The sequence below is a fragment of the Drosophila mauritiana genome, chromosome 3R (assembly GCF_004382145.1).
Source record: "Drosophila mauritiana strain mau12 chromosome 3R, ASM438214v1, whole genome shotgun sequence".
NCBI lineage: Eukaryota > Metazoa > Arthropoda > Insecta > Diptera > Drosophilidae > Drosophila > Drosophila mauritiana.
Window position 1 is genome coordinate 23,238,066 of NC_046670.1, and position 14,480 is coordinate 23,252,545.

The window sequence follows — 14,480 nt, forward strand, 5'->3', positions numbered from 1 at the left end:
AAATGATCTGCTGTAAGCTTAGCATAGCAAAGACTTCCACCGTGACTCAGATCTGTTCCCACCTGTGCTAGTCAAGTGGGGAGAGTTTCGGCCACAGAAGTCGAAGCACTCTACTTACTATTTTTGATCTTTTAGACGGGTCGTTTAGACGGCTTCATAAACGCGGCTATAAACAAGAGACGTCGCTGCCGACGCCGCCGTCGATAAGGCCGATGCTATTTTCGAATTGGGCGATCTGTCAGCGCTACGAAGTCGGTTTTGTTGAGTTGATCAGTTGAATTCACGTCGTCGGCGAGTCGAGAAGCAAAACGCGGAAACGCTTGAGTAAACAAAGCCGAGAACCTGAGCTGAGTGTTAAGATACTTTAAGTGTGGCTTTGCGCGCGGGTTTTTCGCTTTGACATAAATCAGAGCAATTTGCAGATCGTAGTTTCTTGCAAGCGTTGTGAATGAGCCAACTTTAGCGGCGATTATTGTGCAGTGCAGCTTTCAAATCCATCTCAGTGTGGTAATTTTTCAGTTGGCTAATTGTGCAAGTAAAACAAAAATTCAAAACAACAACCACGCTTCGTCTAGTCGGCAATAGTATCTGTGTGCGTTTCGGTGTATTTGTATCTGTGTCCGCTCAATCTTTGCTCAATCGCAATCTTTGGGCATTGCCAAAACAGGTTAACTAAAAGCAAACGTGTTCTTTACGTTTCTGTTGACTTTTGCCAGCCGCAAAGCCAAAAGTTAGTCAGCAAAAAATAACAAAACAACAAAAATACAGGGGAAAAATACAAATTACGAGGAAAATCAATAACAGACTGTTGCCACAGTTCCTGCAATCCGTGGTTTCTCGTCGGAATAAAAGCAGCTGCGGTCCATTTAAGAACTTCAAGGAGCACAGGTAACCGCAGGCCATTGGCCTCCTTCACATTAAAATGCCAAGGGCTGAAGTGGATGCTGAGGGGATTTCCCACTCAACCAGCTCAAGGATGCCCAGATAATGCAGGGCTTCGCATTCCCAAGAGAAAAAAACCATTAAGAAAAAACACCAGCTTCGTCAACGACCTGCTCCAATTCGATTTATGCAGCCCAAGGTCAACAGCAACGGCTTTAAAATGCAAACTCAGGCGAAGTTGAATCTCCAAATGAATGCTTCTGCTTTTGCTGCTGCCTTTGTTGCCGCGACTTTTGTCTCGCGTTTTTTGAACTTTTCAGTTTCGGCCGACTTTTGTCGAAGCGGTGTAAAGTGTAGCGAATGACTTAAGGTTAAAGCACAGAATAACCATGTTTAAAGAAGTACATTTTAAGAGGGATAATTTAAATTTATGTTACTTTGTTGTAGTTTAGTGGAGAGTAATACTAGTTTGTAACTTATACTTTATTTGACTGAACAATTAAGTACATATTTTTTGGCATATATGTAGGTTTTTAAAGGAAATGTCTGGCTTAAATTAACAAAATATTTATGTTTTTTGCCGTGCACTAGAGTAAGAGAGAAGTGTCTTCTGCTCAAAAAGTGTGCATATCAGCTGTCCTTCTGCGAAGGGCTCATAACTCTGGCTCTTTAACAGCCGTTTATAATTATTTAATTTGCTGACTGTAACCGGGTACTTAACCTTTCTAAAATTTACACACAAACCGCAACAATGAGAGTTGCCGCAAGAACAACAACAATAATCGAGGTGGCCGCGTTACTTGGCACAATTAAAACCGCAAAACTCGACTCGTTAGTTAACTTTGACCTGCTCAACAAAAAAAAGCTGTTTTAAACAACTAAAAAAGTAGAAAGGTTACGATGCACCCACTGAGTTTAACGATTACATTTAAAGAGGAGCGCCCAAAAAAGGAACCCATTAAACTCTGACTAATTTTTAGATGATGGTTTAACTAATGAAAAATTATTAACTTTATGTTGGTCAAGGCGTGTGCTCTTGAGTCTGCTTATATTAATTATTTCACATGAGTTGCGCAAAAGTGGAAATCCAGTGACTAACACTTATTAAAGCATTTTTTTTCAATTTTTGCCAGGAAAGCCATAAAGCCGATGAGGAGTATGTAGATCCGCGCAAAAGGTTCTTAAGATCTTGCAAGTCAGAATGAGCGACACGAAACTCGCTTTTCGCATTTTATTAAAAATCAACTTAGTCCACAACAACTCAATCAACAATGACTGCCCACCGTCTTTGTTGGAGCATGAGTAATAAATTTCGCATTCATCAGCTGCCAATTCTATTAGCGGAAATTAAATAAAACTTTTCGGGTCATTTTTTCGCCAAATTGAAATAATTGTGTTTAAATTGCTAATTGTTTTGACCAAAAATTCTAATTAGTGCATCCGTGTTCAATTTGAAGCACTCGTTAGCTGCCAATTGCCGACGGCAATAAATTGCATTTACCATTTCGGCACTTGTTTGGGACTTTTTAAAGTGCAATTAACGCCAAGCCGCTGCACAATTATTTATTTATACATTGAATGCTTTTTTTTTTACTTTTCCATTTGTCGAGCTTTGACAACTCTTAACTGTGGGAAGTGGGCCTTTATTGAGTTTTTCAAGGTGCATCGTCGTTTTGGCCATTTGTTACATTTGCATTCCAGCCAGCGGATGCACATGTAATGGCAATTGATTTACAAGCTATACGAATCAATACAAGCCGAGTAGCAAAAAAATTATAGGCATATACGCGGGTATGTGTGTATATAATTATTCAATTAAACGACCACACAGCGAGCCAAAGGTAACCGCCAATAAAAGTATTCGCTCAAATACAAATAAATATATTTTCCTTTTTTGTACGCTTTTCCGGCGTGAGACATGGTGCCACGAATGCAATCAAAGTCAAACTTTATGGAAACGAGAAAAAATATAAAAAAAAGTCAAAACGACAGCCAAAAGTCTGTGGCAAATTTAATTTATCTGTTTGATTTTATTTGCAAAAAGTGTCAGATATCTGAAAAACATCATAATAAATGAGCAGCGCGTGAGAAGCCAAAGAATGTGCTATAAAAAAGGTATATTTATTTCTGGATTCATAAAATGAATTGCAAAAGGGTGTTATAATTGCCCTTAAAATGCTGATACAATAATTGTCAATTTAAATTCCCATTTGCCTACAATAGCAAGCATTTAAAAGTTTATATTTGACGACGATATGCAATGCGGCCATTATAAAATATTTGTTGCCCTAATTCCTCGCTGTCTTGGCCCATTAATAAATATCAATAAAATCAATTTGCAAGTTTCCACACTGACAATTCAGTCAAGTTTAATTATTGTAAATAGCGTTTGAGAAGGAAATAAAATCAATTATGCAAATACCCCTAACAAAGTTATGAAATACGTTGGGCAAATGGCCGGAATAAAATTGACTTTGATGCGAAATCAATGGATTCAATTTGGCGATAAACATAAACAGTCTCCAAAGGCGAAAGTAGATTTTCCAACTCATAGCTTTTTTATGCCGCCAAAAATGTTCATGAGAATATGCAAAGTTTCCTTTCTCGTCATATTTGCAACGTTTATCCCACTTCCTGACAGCCGACGAACACTAACTGTAATAAGCCACTTGTAAGGCAGCAATAATGTAGATCTATGGGCCAGATAGATGTGGTGCCCTCCTTTCGGTACATTTGCATAATCTCAGGAAAATCTTTGCTAACAAGTAATCGAAAATAAATTTGCATAACAAATGCCAGCTAGTGTGCCAGTGTCAGTGGGAAAATGAGACATAATCTGCGAGGCTGCTCAGACCAACAATCAATAAAATGTATACAGATGCAAAAAAATATATAGAGACGACTTTCTGCATTGAAGCGCACTGAAATTTAATCAGAATTTAAATTGAAATTCCCCAGAAGCAAAACGAGACGAAAGGTCGCCGCCATTCGGCTATAAATGTATGTATGTCTTTTTGCACACTTATTTGTATGTCAGCAAATAGAACAAACAGCGGCCTCCAGGCAGCAAAAAAATAAAAAATAAAAGAAACAAAGACACCGCTCCGGTGCCGAGTAATTGCCAAATGTTTACGCACATATGTACGATATGTAATATTTGCATATAAACAGGCATATGTAGCCGCTTTTCATTCCGACATTGCAACGCTTTTTTAGGGCTCCCCATTTGCATTTCATTTCAAAGCTGGTTTTTTCAGATACTCCTCCTCCTCCTTCTTTTTTCGGCGCTGGGAATCGGTCTCCTAGGGGCACACCGAATATGAAGTGCCAAACGATGGGCTGTGATTTCATTTGGCGAGCGGAATTCGGTGTTGTTTTATGAATGGAACGGACGGAAAATGCGATGACATGATTTTCAAGGGTTTACAGATCGCTGACATTGAGAGAACTCTTTATGGATGGCAATGCAATGCGCAAATCGCTGCACTTAATTAAATTTCCTTTTGTCACCGTCTTAATTGAAAACTGTACCATCAGTCCGTCCGTCCATCATCGTGTCCAGGGGCGACTCCTTAAGTCACTCTCGACAGATTATTCCGGGTTAATGACTCTTTCAAGTGACACTTGAACGCTTCTCCCCGCTAAAAGCCGCTTACAGTCTGGCCTTTTTGGTTGGCGGTCTTGCCCAAGCAAGGAGAAAAGCCAAAAACACAGAAGTGAAGCAAGTAAAGCAGAATTCAGTTTGCGATTACTCACCCAGCAAAGTTGACTAAGCAACTAAGCTCAGCTGGGAGCTGAAAGCCGTGGCTTGAAATTGGATCACAGCGCTCTAGTTTACCATCTATTTTCCATTTTTTTGGAAGTGTTTGTTTTTGACTGAAAGCGCTCAACTGTTAAACCGAATAAAATGCAATGCCAGCGCATTTTTAATTGTTATTGCCCCTGTTGTTGGTTTATTGGCCGATGGCCGTTGGTGTTGACTAAATTTAGTTGAAACTACAGCTGAACCTTGAAAATGAGCGTGGAAATCTGTGCATAATTGTTTGGAAAATGTTTGCACAATTCACACATCACACCGTAAACCAAAACCAAAGTCTGCAGCTCGCGTGAGGCCGTCTGTTAATTATTACAATGCGAACTCTATAAAAGAATACAAATTGAATACTGAATGCCAGGCAAAGTAATTACTGCAGAAATATTAAAGTCCCATACGAATGACCCTCTTTTTTCGGTTAGTTAAATCATAGCCAAACAATTCCTGGCGATAGTCATTGCAAACACTTGAATAAAGGAGAAATACAAAGCATTTGTCACCGATATTTATTTATACCTATATCCAGAAAATACAGCTGTGTTCAACAAAGTAAAAGCACTACAAAAAGTTGTATTTTTAAATAAGAAGGGTTTTTACTTTCTTGCAGAATAAAATTAATATTATTTTGTGGTCTAAATAAGTAACAGTAATTAAATGTATTGAATAATCAACATTTTCCTAATATTTCGATTACAACTGTATGCATGAATATGGAGACGAAGCGATGTGTATAAAAATGCAATCATATAAATTTGTATTTTCATTTTTATGGTAAAACAAAATGGCTTTTGACTTGTGCATTTCATGTGCATTTGACGCTCGTTTTGCTGCCCTTTATTTATATTCGTATTTTACTGTTTCAGGAGACCCCGGAGACCTTTTGTCGTGAATATTTATTTTAGCCAATTAATTGTCGTTTCGATTGAACAACTTTCTTGCCCTCCTCCCCTGGGGCCGAAGTGCCTTAAAAGGTCTTTAAAGCTCTGAAGAGGCCATAATTTGCCCAGTGTCTGCTATTGCCATTCACGAATATGAATGAAAAATGTTGGCCCCGCCAGGAGAAAAGCAATAAAAGCCTTTAAATATTTACACACTCAGCCAGAAAAGAGCAAACAAGCGGGCGCGCAATCTTCTTCTTGTATGCAAATAAATGCTAAACAGTTGAGGGCCTTGAATCCCTTCGTATTTTTTTGGCTTATGGGGCGAGTGCGTTTGCAAGGATTTTGACTTCAAGTTTTGCCAGCTTACCACACGGCGTATACTTGATCGATTTGCCAAATGTTGAATGTGAGCCGCGCTTGCCGCATTGTTTGTTTGCTTATGTGAACTGCTGGGCTGAAAAGTGATTGTCGGTGTCGCACAGATTTGTTCTAGCTCCCCTTCGCATTTTACCCTACGGCTGTGTGTTGCGTTTGTCGCACAAATAACAGCAACACTTTGTGTGCAGCTGCATCTGCAGTTGCAACTGGCATGTTATTTGCTGTCTGATGATACCTAAACCCAGCCCCTGAGCCACCAAGTTTTCATTCCCCCGATAACCGCCCAGACGCAATGCACTTTATGTCTTGATGCTGCTGACGGCGGCGCCAGTTTCTAGGGAGTTTGCTTCTGAAACTGCTTCTGAGCACTGAGATTAAAGGGAAATGTTGGGAGAATTTAAAATTCAGCATTGAAAGCATTAAACTAAATAATCAGTTAAGAAATCTCAGTTATATTTAGAGATTATTCCTTCGTTTTTCTTTATAATGGAGTACCCTAACTTTGTATTGCTTTAAATTATGCATTTAGTTAAATGGAAATTTTTGTCATTTTATTTTAATCATTTTATTGATGAGTTAGATATTATTTGTGGCCTTTGTTCTCTGTGCAACTAAGCTGCTCTGCATCTTCCCCTCTTTTGCACTGATTGTCACCAGCAACAGCAGTACAATATCATCATCACAATCATCATCATCTTCGTCGCCGTCGTCGTCGTCATCCCTGTCCTCGTAGTCCTTGTAGTCCTGGGCGTCATCCCCTCCACGCTAATCCTTGTCATGCTCCGACGACCTAGCGACTGCTTCGCTTGTTCCTCCCTGTTGTTATTGTCAAGTGCAAATGTGTCGGTGAAATATGCAAAGACATAAATATTTCAACGTGTTTGAGGGTTCAATGGTGCGGGTGTGGCAAAAACTACTGGGAATGTGTGAAAATCACCGACTGGGTACTAAGAATCACGATGCAATCCTTTGCCCCTGCGACATTGGACATTGGACATTGTCTTATACAACGGCCGGAACTGACCTTAGCCAATTTCCCGGACATTGCGCACATGCGATTCAATTGGAAGCTGGAAAATTTATGAACCCAGACACACAACTCGTGTGCTCATAAATAGAAATCACATTCGCATGCTTGAAGCTTCTAGACTTCCATGGATATATCACAGTGTTTATATTTAATTTAATGGGTAGTGTCCAAATTGCATACACTTTGCAATCATTTGCATTTCGTATTAGCCGGCACCGCATGCGACGGAGTCTGACGTCATTGCACTGGAAGAAAATTAAAGAAAAACTTCGTTAACAATCCCACTCTCTTTGTCTCAAATATAAGGAAAAATATATAAGTTTAAAAGGGTGCAATATGGACTGTGGCTTTTTATCTTTATTAGATTCATCTAAAAATTTAAATTACCCATCATTAAATTGTTAGTGTTCGTTATTATTGTATGTCTGTCTGTGTATTGACCAATCGTGTCTCCGTTTTTGGGCAAACAACGGGCCATATTCATTGCCAAGTGCAGGCCTCAAGTGCTGGGTCGTAAGTCAAAGATACGGAAACTTAAGCGCACGAGCTGCCGGTTATGGGTACTTGTGAAACGGCAATATCTATAAGACGATAGCCGACCAAAGTGCGACCTTAGCTGACCCCAATATTATGACAGATCTGTCATAGGCGAGTTGGTTAACAAGTCGGAATCCGGTTTTTTCACACCAAGCTGTGGCCGAGCGACTGTTGATCTATTGGGGCTCAGTTGGTCCAGCCCCTTTTTTAAATCCCCGATGATGACTTCATTGTTTGCCACTTGCGGATGCACATGCCTCGAGATGCACCTAGGTTCTAGATGATTCGGAGGTCAAAGGCGTGGTGTTTTAGGTAGTTCTATTAGTAGTTGTATAAGCTATTTGCCGGCCTAATCATTGCACACTGCAGGTAATTGGCGGGCAATTGCTAATTTATCTCGGTTCAAAGTGCACAGATCAGGCAATGCATATTATAAGAAAGTTCACGTAAAAGGTGGTCGGCAATTAGGAGAAATAACAATTATTTAATATTAGCTCAACCTGATTGGCTGAAAATAATCCACAATAGCTATTAATTTCCCTCTCAATTTGCACTGTAATTAGAGAGCAATCAGCTTAGAACTATTTGTAGAGTTATTAATGGAAATACATTTGAAGCTGTTGAGGTTGAGAGGCTGATTGCATTGAAATCGGATCACTGGTTCAGCTTGTAATTATTATGCGATTCAATTCAGACAAAAGACAACCGTTGAAATATCTTGGCTCCTCAAATTTTAACTCCCATTCCGATTGGAACATGTTTTAATTGCAATCAGCAAACCATTCTGCCGCTGCAGCGATTCGCTTGCCTGATCAGTTATTTGTCAAAGCTGATTTCGTGGCCGTCTGCCTCGTATTTCGACGTTATTTCATTGCATCGAACATGGCTATTCCGCCAGGCCAGCTGTAAACTAGAATTTTGAATTCACAAATTTCAATTAACATCGCTGGCAAAATGCGCTGACTCAGGCCAGTAGGAAATTGCGAATACCCATGCATCGCATGGTCGCAAAAATACGAGACTGGGAAATCGTTCATAACTGGGCGGGCTACGGCTCTCCACCGACATTGTGACAGCCTAATTGGGCCAGATGTGGGTTGAGTGGGCACCAGTTTGCCTCAGTGTATGCACATGTCTTATGCAACAGCTGGAAACTCACAAATGTATGCTATTCGAAATAGGGCAGGCCTAAACAACTGCAATGGTTTTGCACAATGGCCTTAAAAAAGCCACCATCATATCGATTGAATAATTCATTTATTAAGCTTCTCAAAATATTGTGTTTTTTTTTTAGCCATGTACAAGTGCAAGCCAAATAAGTTTGCGCTTTAATAAATTTATGTAGGTGACTTAAAGTGAGGAAGTTATACTCGTTCAATAAAATTTTTTAATAGAACTCTCTTTTTTTTAATTTTCTCTAATACAATAACATTTTTTCAATTTGGCCAAATATTTTTGGCACCTCCCAATTTTGGAGCTACTGTCTGTGATGAGAGCAGGCAGAAACCTCTCGCTATGCGTTAGAGCAGGAACTTCTAACAGGAAAACAGGCAACTAATGACTCGTAATAATTGCGGCTCATGTTCGGTAAGAAAAATAGGCTTCATTAAATACAAAAGCGCTTAGCTGAGGGCAGGAGGCCCCCACATGCACATACAAATCCCAGGCAAAGTATAGTAACAACATTGGCAAAACCAAACCAACGAGCATAACAAACGATCTATGAACATTTCTGGCCATTTCAACAAGCTCGAACATTTTGCGGTTACACCCAGGAAATTGTTTGTTGGATTTCTGAATTATATTTTGCCAGCCAAGCAGGCAGGATGCAAAATTTAAACCGGCGAACAAATATTCCAGCATATGTGTGCCAGTTTGTCTCGAGTGAGTTAAAGTCGGTTGATTAAGTTGTGCGGCAGCCTTTCAATTTTTAGGAGCTTGAAAATTATGTGAAAATTGAATTTAAATGCAAACAATTTGTTATTAGCCATTTAAGCCGGTTTCCCAATGCAATTACCCTCCTCTGTGGCCGAGTATACGAGGCGTATACACAATGTGGCCAAGGGAAATTATGTTAAACGGTTTAAGGCCTAAAGCCGAGCAGCCCTGAAGAGGAATCCTCCTTTGACTTGTGCCAAATTATTTGCACATTTGCAGCTCACCGAATGGGGAATGGGTTGCTCCGAATTATTTGCTAACTATTTGGGAAAACCTTTTACTCCTCACACGAAATGTGTGGCCATTACTAACACATGAGCGCATTTTTCGGCGCTGTCCGGCGAAATTTTTGTTGTGCAAATTTATTGAGCGTAAAATTTTGTGGAAATTCGCTTTTTTTTCCCCGCATGTGCAAAACTAAAAATAAACATAAATATTTATCAGTCTGCAAAGAGTTGTCCCATCGCTTTGCATATATATGTGTGTATGCAAATGACAGTGCGGCGATCTGGGGCCTGTCATTGACCCATTTCCGGATGGCCTCAAACTCGTGGCAAAGCACACAGTTAATGTGCTGGAAGCTTAGGCCCGTACTCAAATGATTCACTCAGGCAGATTCGAGTTTGCATAATTTTCAACGCCAAAATTTATAGATATTGAATATAATAAACAATTAACCAACATATATTCAGAGGCTAGAAGATTTAGAAGGTTACAACGACTGCTGGTTTTGAGAGCACAGCTTTTGGGATTACTTCATACCAAGCCTAGATCGTATCTGTAATCGAATGCTTAGTTAACTCTAAACACACCCCATAAATGCGGCAAAAATCGGCACATTGTGCGCACAAATAAAAACGCACTAAAGCAAATGCTCGGAAAAGATGTGACTCACATTCCGTGGGGGTTAAACATTTCGGTTATTTACCTGCCTAAAAACAAGTCCCCGTATAGAGAGATACGTGTATCTATGGCTAGACAAGTGTCAGGCACCAGATAATCATTTCAGTTTACAACTTTTTCCCTGTTCCCCGTCTTGTTGTTGCTGCCGTTGTTTGTTTTGGCAAAAAAGTTTTTGGCATCCCTCTCGACTCATTGTCGCGCCTGCTTTATGGACGTAGCTATTGCCATTGAAGTCGTCGTGGCCGCTGTTCCTTTTTATTGCGGCGTTTATATTTGTTGGCAGGAAATAGCTTTCGTGTGCTCACATTCGATAGATACAATCGCAGCACGCAACAATTTGCACTTCTTTATGTTGCTGAACTTCAAACTTTGTTTGGGATCTTTACCTCACACCACGAAGCCCCACCGATACTTCGGTCCTTTATTTATATAAACATATTTTACCTTTCATGCATGTGCGCACCTGTTCCCCCGGCCATCCGTTGGTTTATCCGGTGCTATGTGTGATTTTATTTATTTCCGACTGCCTGCCAACTCTTACAAAAAGCCCATAAAGATTTCCAGAATGCGGATACAAATCTGTGCAGGCACACGTACCTACTATCCGAGAGATACACTCTGGGCAAGGCCAAGTTTAAAGATTCGCCCGGCCGCAAAACAGTTTCCCTTTCGCCTCCGCATTCCGCAGTCGGATTCTGCAGGCTTTATTACATTAAAGGATACTCGTAACGGGTTTGGGACTTTGCCACTAACACCTTCCTCTTCGTGACTTGAAAAATGACTGCAGCAAAGTTTTATTGTTTGTTTGTAAATTCCAGGCAATCTCCGCATTAGCAGCGCAGGCTAACATTTGAGGTCCAAGGTTGACCTAAACAAATCGATGAATTTTTAGAAGATATCGTGTTTAATTTACCCTTATAAATTGAAATCATGATTACCTAACAAATTTTTGCAGGCTAACTTTTAACAAAAGATGTAATGTTTAATTAAAATCATATCCATATCCATATCCATATTTGGTCATATCTAAGGCACTTTGCCTGTGTGTGTAAATTAGAATAAGACTGTTATTTATTAATTGTATTTATTTGTTTTTATTCATTGTACGTGACAATTGGAGAACAAAATTAAAACTGGAACTTAGGGCAAGCTCCGCCGGACCACGAAGCCGCCGCTGCCGCTGGAAAGTCGGCTGAATGTTGCGTCAGCGTCTGCAACGGGCGGTCAGGCAGCTTGCGTGTGCGGGTTTCTGGTTTCGGCTGCAACTCCGTCGCGACCGCATCCGGCGTAGCAGCGTTGTCAGCAAACTTAAGCTTGCGCGTGTTAACTCCTCCCCTACTAGTTTGAAACGCGTCCTCGGGTTTCTTCCTTCCCCTTCTGCACTGGTACAATTTCCAGGTGCCCAGGAGGAGTAGGAATAGGGCGATCAGTGCTAAGCCGCCATACGATCGTGAAGATAATCCTGTTCTAAGATCCCCGATATGTCGGAGATTCTTCATGGTTAGGTCATGTAGAAATGGGAGGCTCAGATGTTCTCTGAAAAGGGTGACATTGACCACGGCTGACGTGGATACGGCAGGTTTCTTCTTCAGGATGCCTCGGTGGTTCACGTAACGGGTGCCATTTAGTGAGACGTAATCGTCGTAAGTCGCGAGGAATGTTCCCGCGATTATCTGTTTGTGTCCAGTGCTGTCCACTACATTCATAGTCGCGTTGTTTATTACTGCAATACCCTCTCCGATTACTATCACGGGCGCCAGGTGACCGGGGCGTGTGGCACAGTGAGCGACAGTTCCAGATACCAGTTGTTGAGCGCATGAAGTATCTTTTAGTCTTCTGCAGAAAGTGGTGCTCACAGTAGCAGCGCAGTCACGTACAGCGAAGGTCTTTGTTCCGCAGTCGGCCACCGTATTACCCTCTTCTAGATCTAATATTATGTTATTATGTTGGACAGGAAGGATATCTATTTTTTTACAGCTTAACAGAGGTTTGGGATATTTGATCAGAAAGTACAATAATTCAGAATTTTGAAAAGCTTTTATATGGGAGACCTCTAAAAGGTCGGTTATACTAGTATTGGTGAGTTGTTCATTTAATAATTCTTTAATGTCGATGCTGTCTAGTATAAGGGGGCTGATTAAATTTATTTTTGCAAGTGTAACAGTGAGGATTAAGTCCTCAAGGTTTGTAATTATCATTCTATTCTTTGCCAAAATAGTTGCATAAAAATGTTCGACCTCTGCATCTGGTTTCAAAATTGCATTGAGGGCCCTGGAAACGTCATTGAGTCTTGCTTGGAATTTAGTGTTGATCTCTATCTGCTTGCTTTCGGATTCTATTAACTGATTTTGTTTGAATTTTATTTGTTCCCAGTCATCAAAATCTGGGGTTCCTGCAATTGCCTTAAGGGCACTACCTATCATGTTAATGCTACGTGCTTGTCGGTGATGAACGGTCAGGGTAGTTATTAAGGTGGCTATGTGCTGTACGTCCGTTTTCAGTACCTGTCTCATATGGTCTTTGGGTAGTTTGTCTATTAATTTCCATGTCTCGTCGATGTAAATTTCGAACGATGTCAAGTTCGTCGTGTGTCCTAAATAAGTGTACGAGTCCCAGATTGTTACATCTCCGTCAACTATAGGTATGTAGTCCGCGTGGGAGTAGTCGTTGAGTCTCAATGTCGCTTCGGTCAAGGTCATGGTTGCTATTATTAAACTGAAAAGATATAACCTAAATAAAAATGTAATTAGTTAGAAATAGTTGTTATGATTTTTCAAATGTCAAGAGCCTATTTAAGATTGTCCTTATGGACCACCCTCCCTTTAATAAGAACCGTCGTACCTAGATCTGCTTCCACTATACCCTCTGTGAATAGGGGTGATAGTTTATTTCCTAGTCTCTTATTGTTTTTTATCCAAACCTGATCGCCTACCAAATACGACTTATAGACCCTTTTTTTATTCATTTGGTCAAGTGTCTTTTGCTGTGCTGATGCAATTTTTTCTTTGATCTGCTCTGTACTACCTTTGGAGGCTGCGTGAATTACGTCTATGGGTCTCTCGTTTGTCACCGAATGAATTGACCTGTTGTACTTTATAGTTGCAAAGAGAATGTTTTCGACAGTGTCCTCTACTTGTGTTTCCAACTTATAAGAGCGTGCTATATCCCCAAGAGTGCCATGGAACCGCTCGACTTGTCCATTAGAGAGACTATGCAAGGGTGGGGCGTTTGAAATCACGATGCCAAAGTTATTGCTGAGCATTGATTTAATAGTTTCTGAGTTCAAGGATTTCTCGTTGTCGCAATAAATTGCCTTTGTTTCGGGGAACATGTTCAAAAGTTGCAAAAGTGGGGCTTTTATATCCACAATTGCGCGAGACCGTATAGGCTGTACTACCGCAAACTTGGAAAACTTATCGATGCAGGTTAGAAAATATTTACCAGCAGTGGAGTAAACATCTATATGCAACATTTCTCCGGCAAACGACGGTATCGGGGTTTTTCCTAATTCCTGCTTTCTTGGGTGCCGATCATGTTTGCTCATAGTACAAATTCTACAGTTTGCAGCTATTTCTGAAGTTAAGTGACCCATTTTTGGAAAAAAGTAGTCCCTAAGTATTTGTTTCGCATTTTCTTGGGCTGCTCTGTGCGCGCGATTATGTTCGGCCGTCGCAATTTCCCTCTGTTCCATTGGGTTTACAATGTCTGTTACCAAGTTCTTGCAATATCTAAAGGTGGTGGAAGGGAATGCCATAACCAGTCCGTGCTGGATAAAAGCCAGTATGGGTAGCTCGCAATGAATTGCGTTGACTACGTCAGCATTTACTGCATCTTTAATGCTTTGCAATAATGTGCTGCGATCAGAAAAATGTAGTATGTGACGAGTTTTTGCCTTAAACAAAATAAGCGTCTTCTGTTGGGGAATAGTTCCTTCTCTCAAAATAATTTGGTTCCGGAAACAATTCACCGGTTTGTCCGTGGCTTCAATGGTATACGTGAGGGATTCTTCGCTGTGGATGGTGGCGACATCCGAGTCTACTGAGTCCTCTAGTGCGTTGACATTTTGGCGAGACAGAGCGTCTGCTACCAAGTTCTCTTTTCCGGGTTTATAAATTAT

The 14,480-nt window shown here is 40.5% G+C and overlaps 1 protein-coding gene across 1 annotated transcript in view; it reads left to right on the top strand.

Annotated features, from left to right (window-relative positions):
• Positions 1-264: 264 nt before the first annotated feature.
• The window catches only part of LOC117142910 (ABC transporter G family member 20), a 51,096-nt gene continuing 36,880 nt past the window's right edge, over positions 265-14,480 (top strand). Inside the window, exon 1 of the mRNA XM_033307194.1 lies at positions 265-888. The gene's annotated coding sequence lies outside the window, so the exon portion shown is untranslated. The remainder of the gene's footprint in view (positions 889-14,480) is intronic.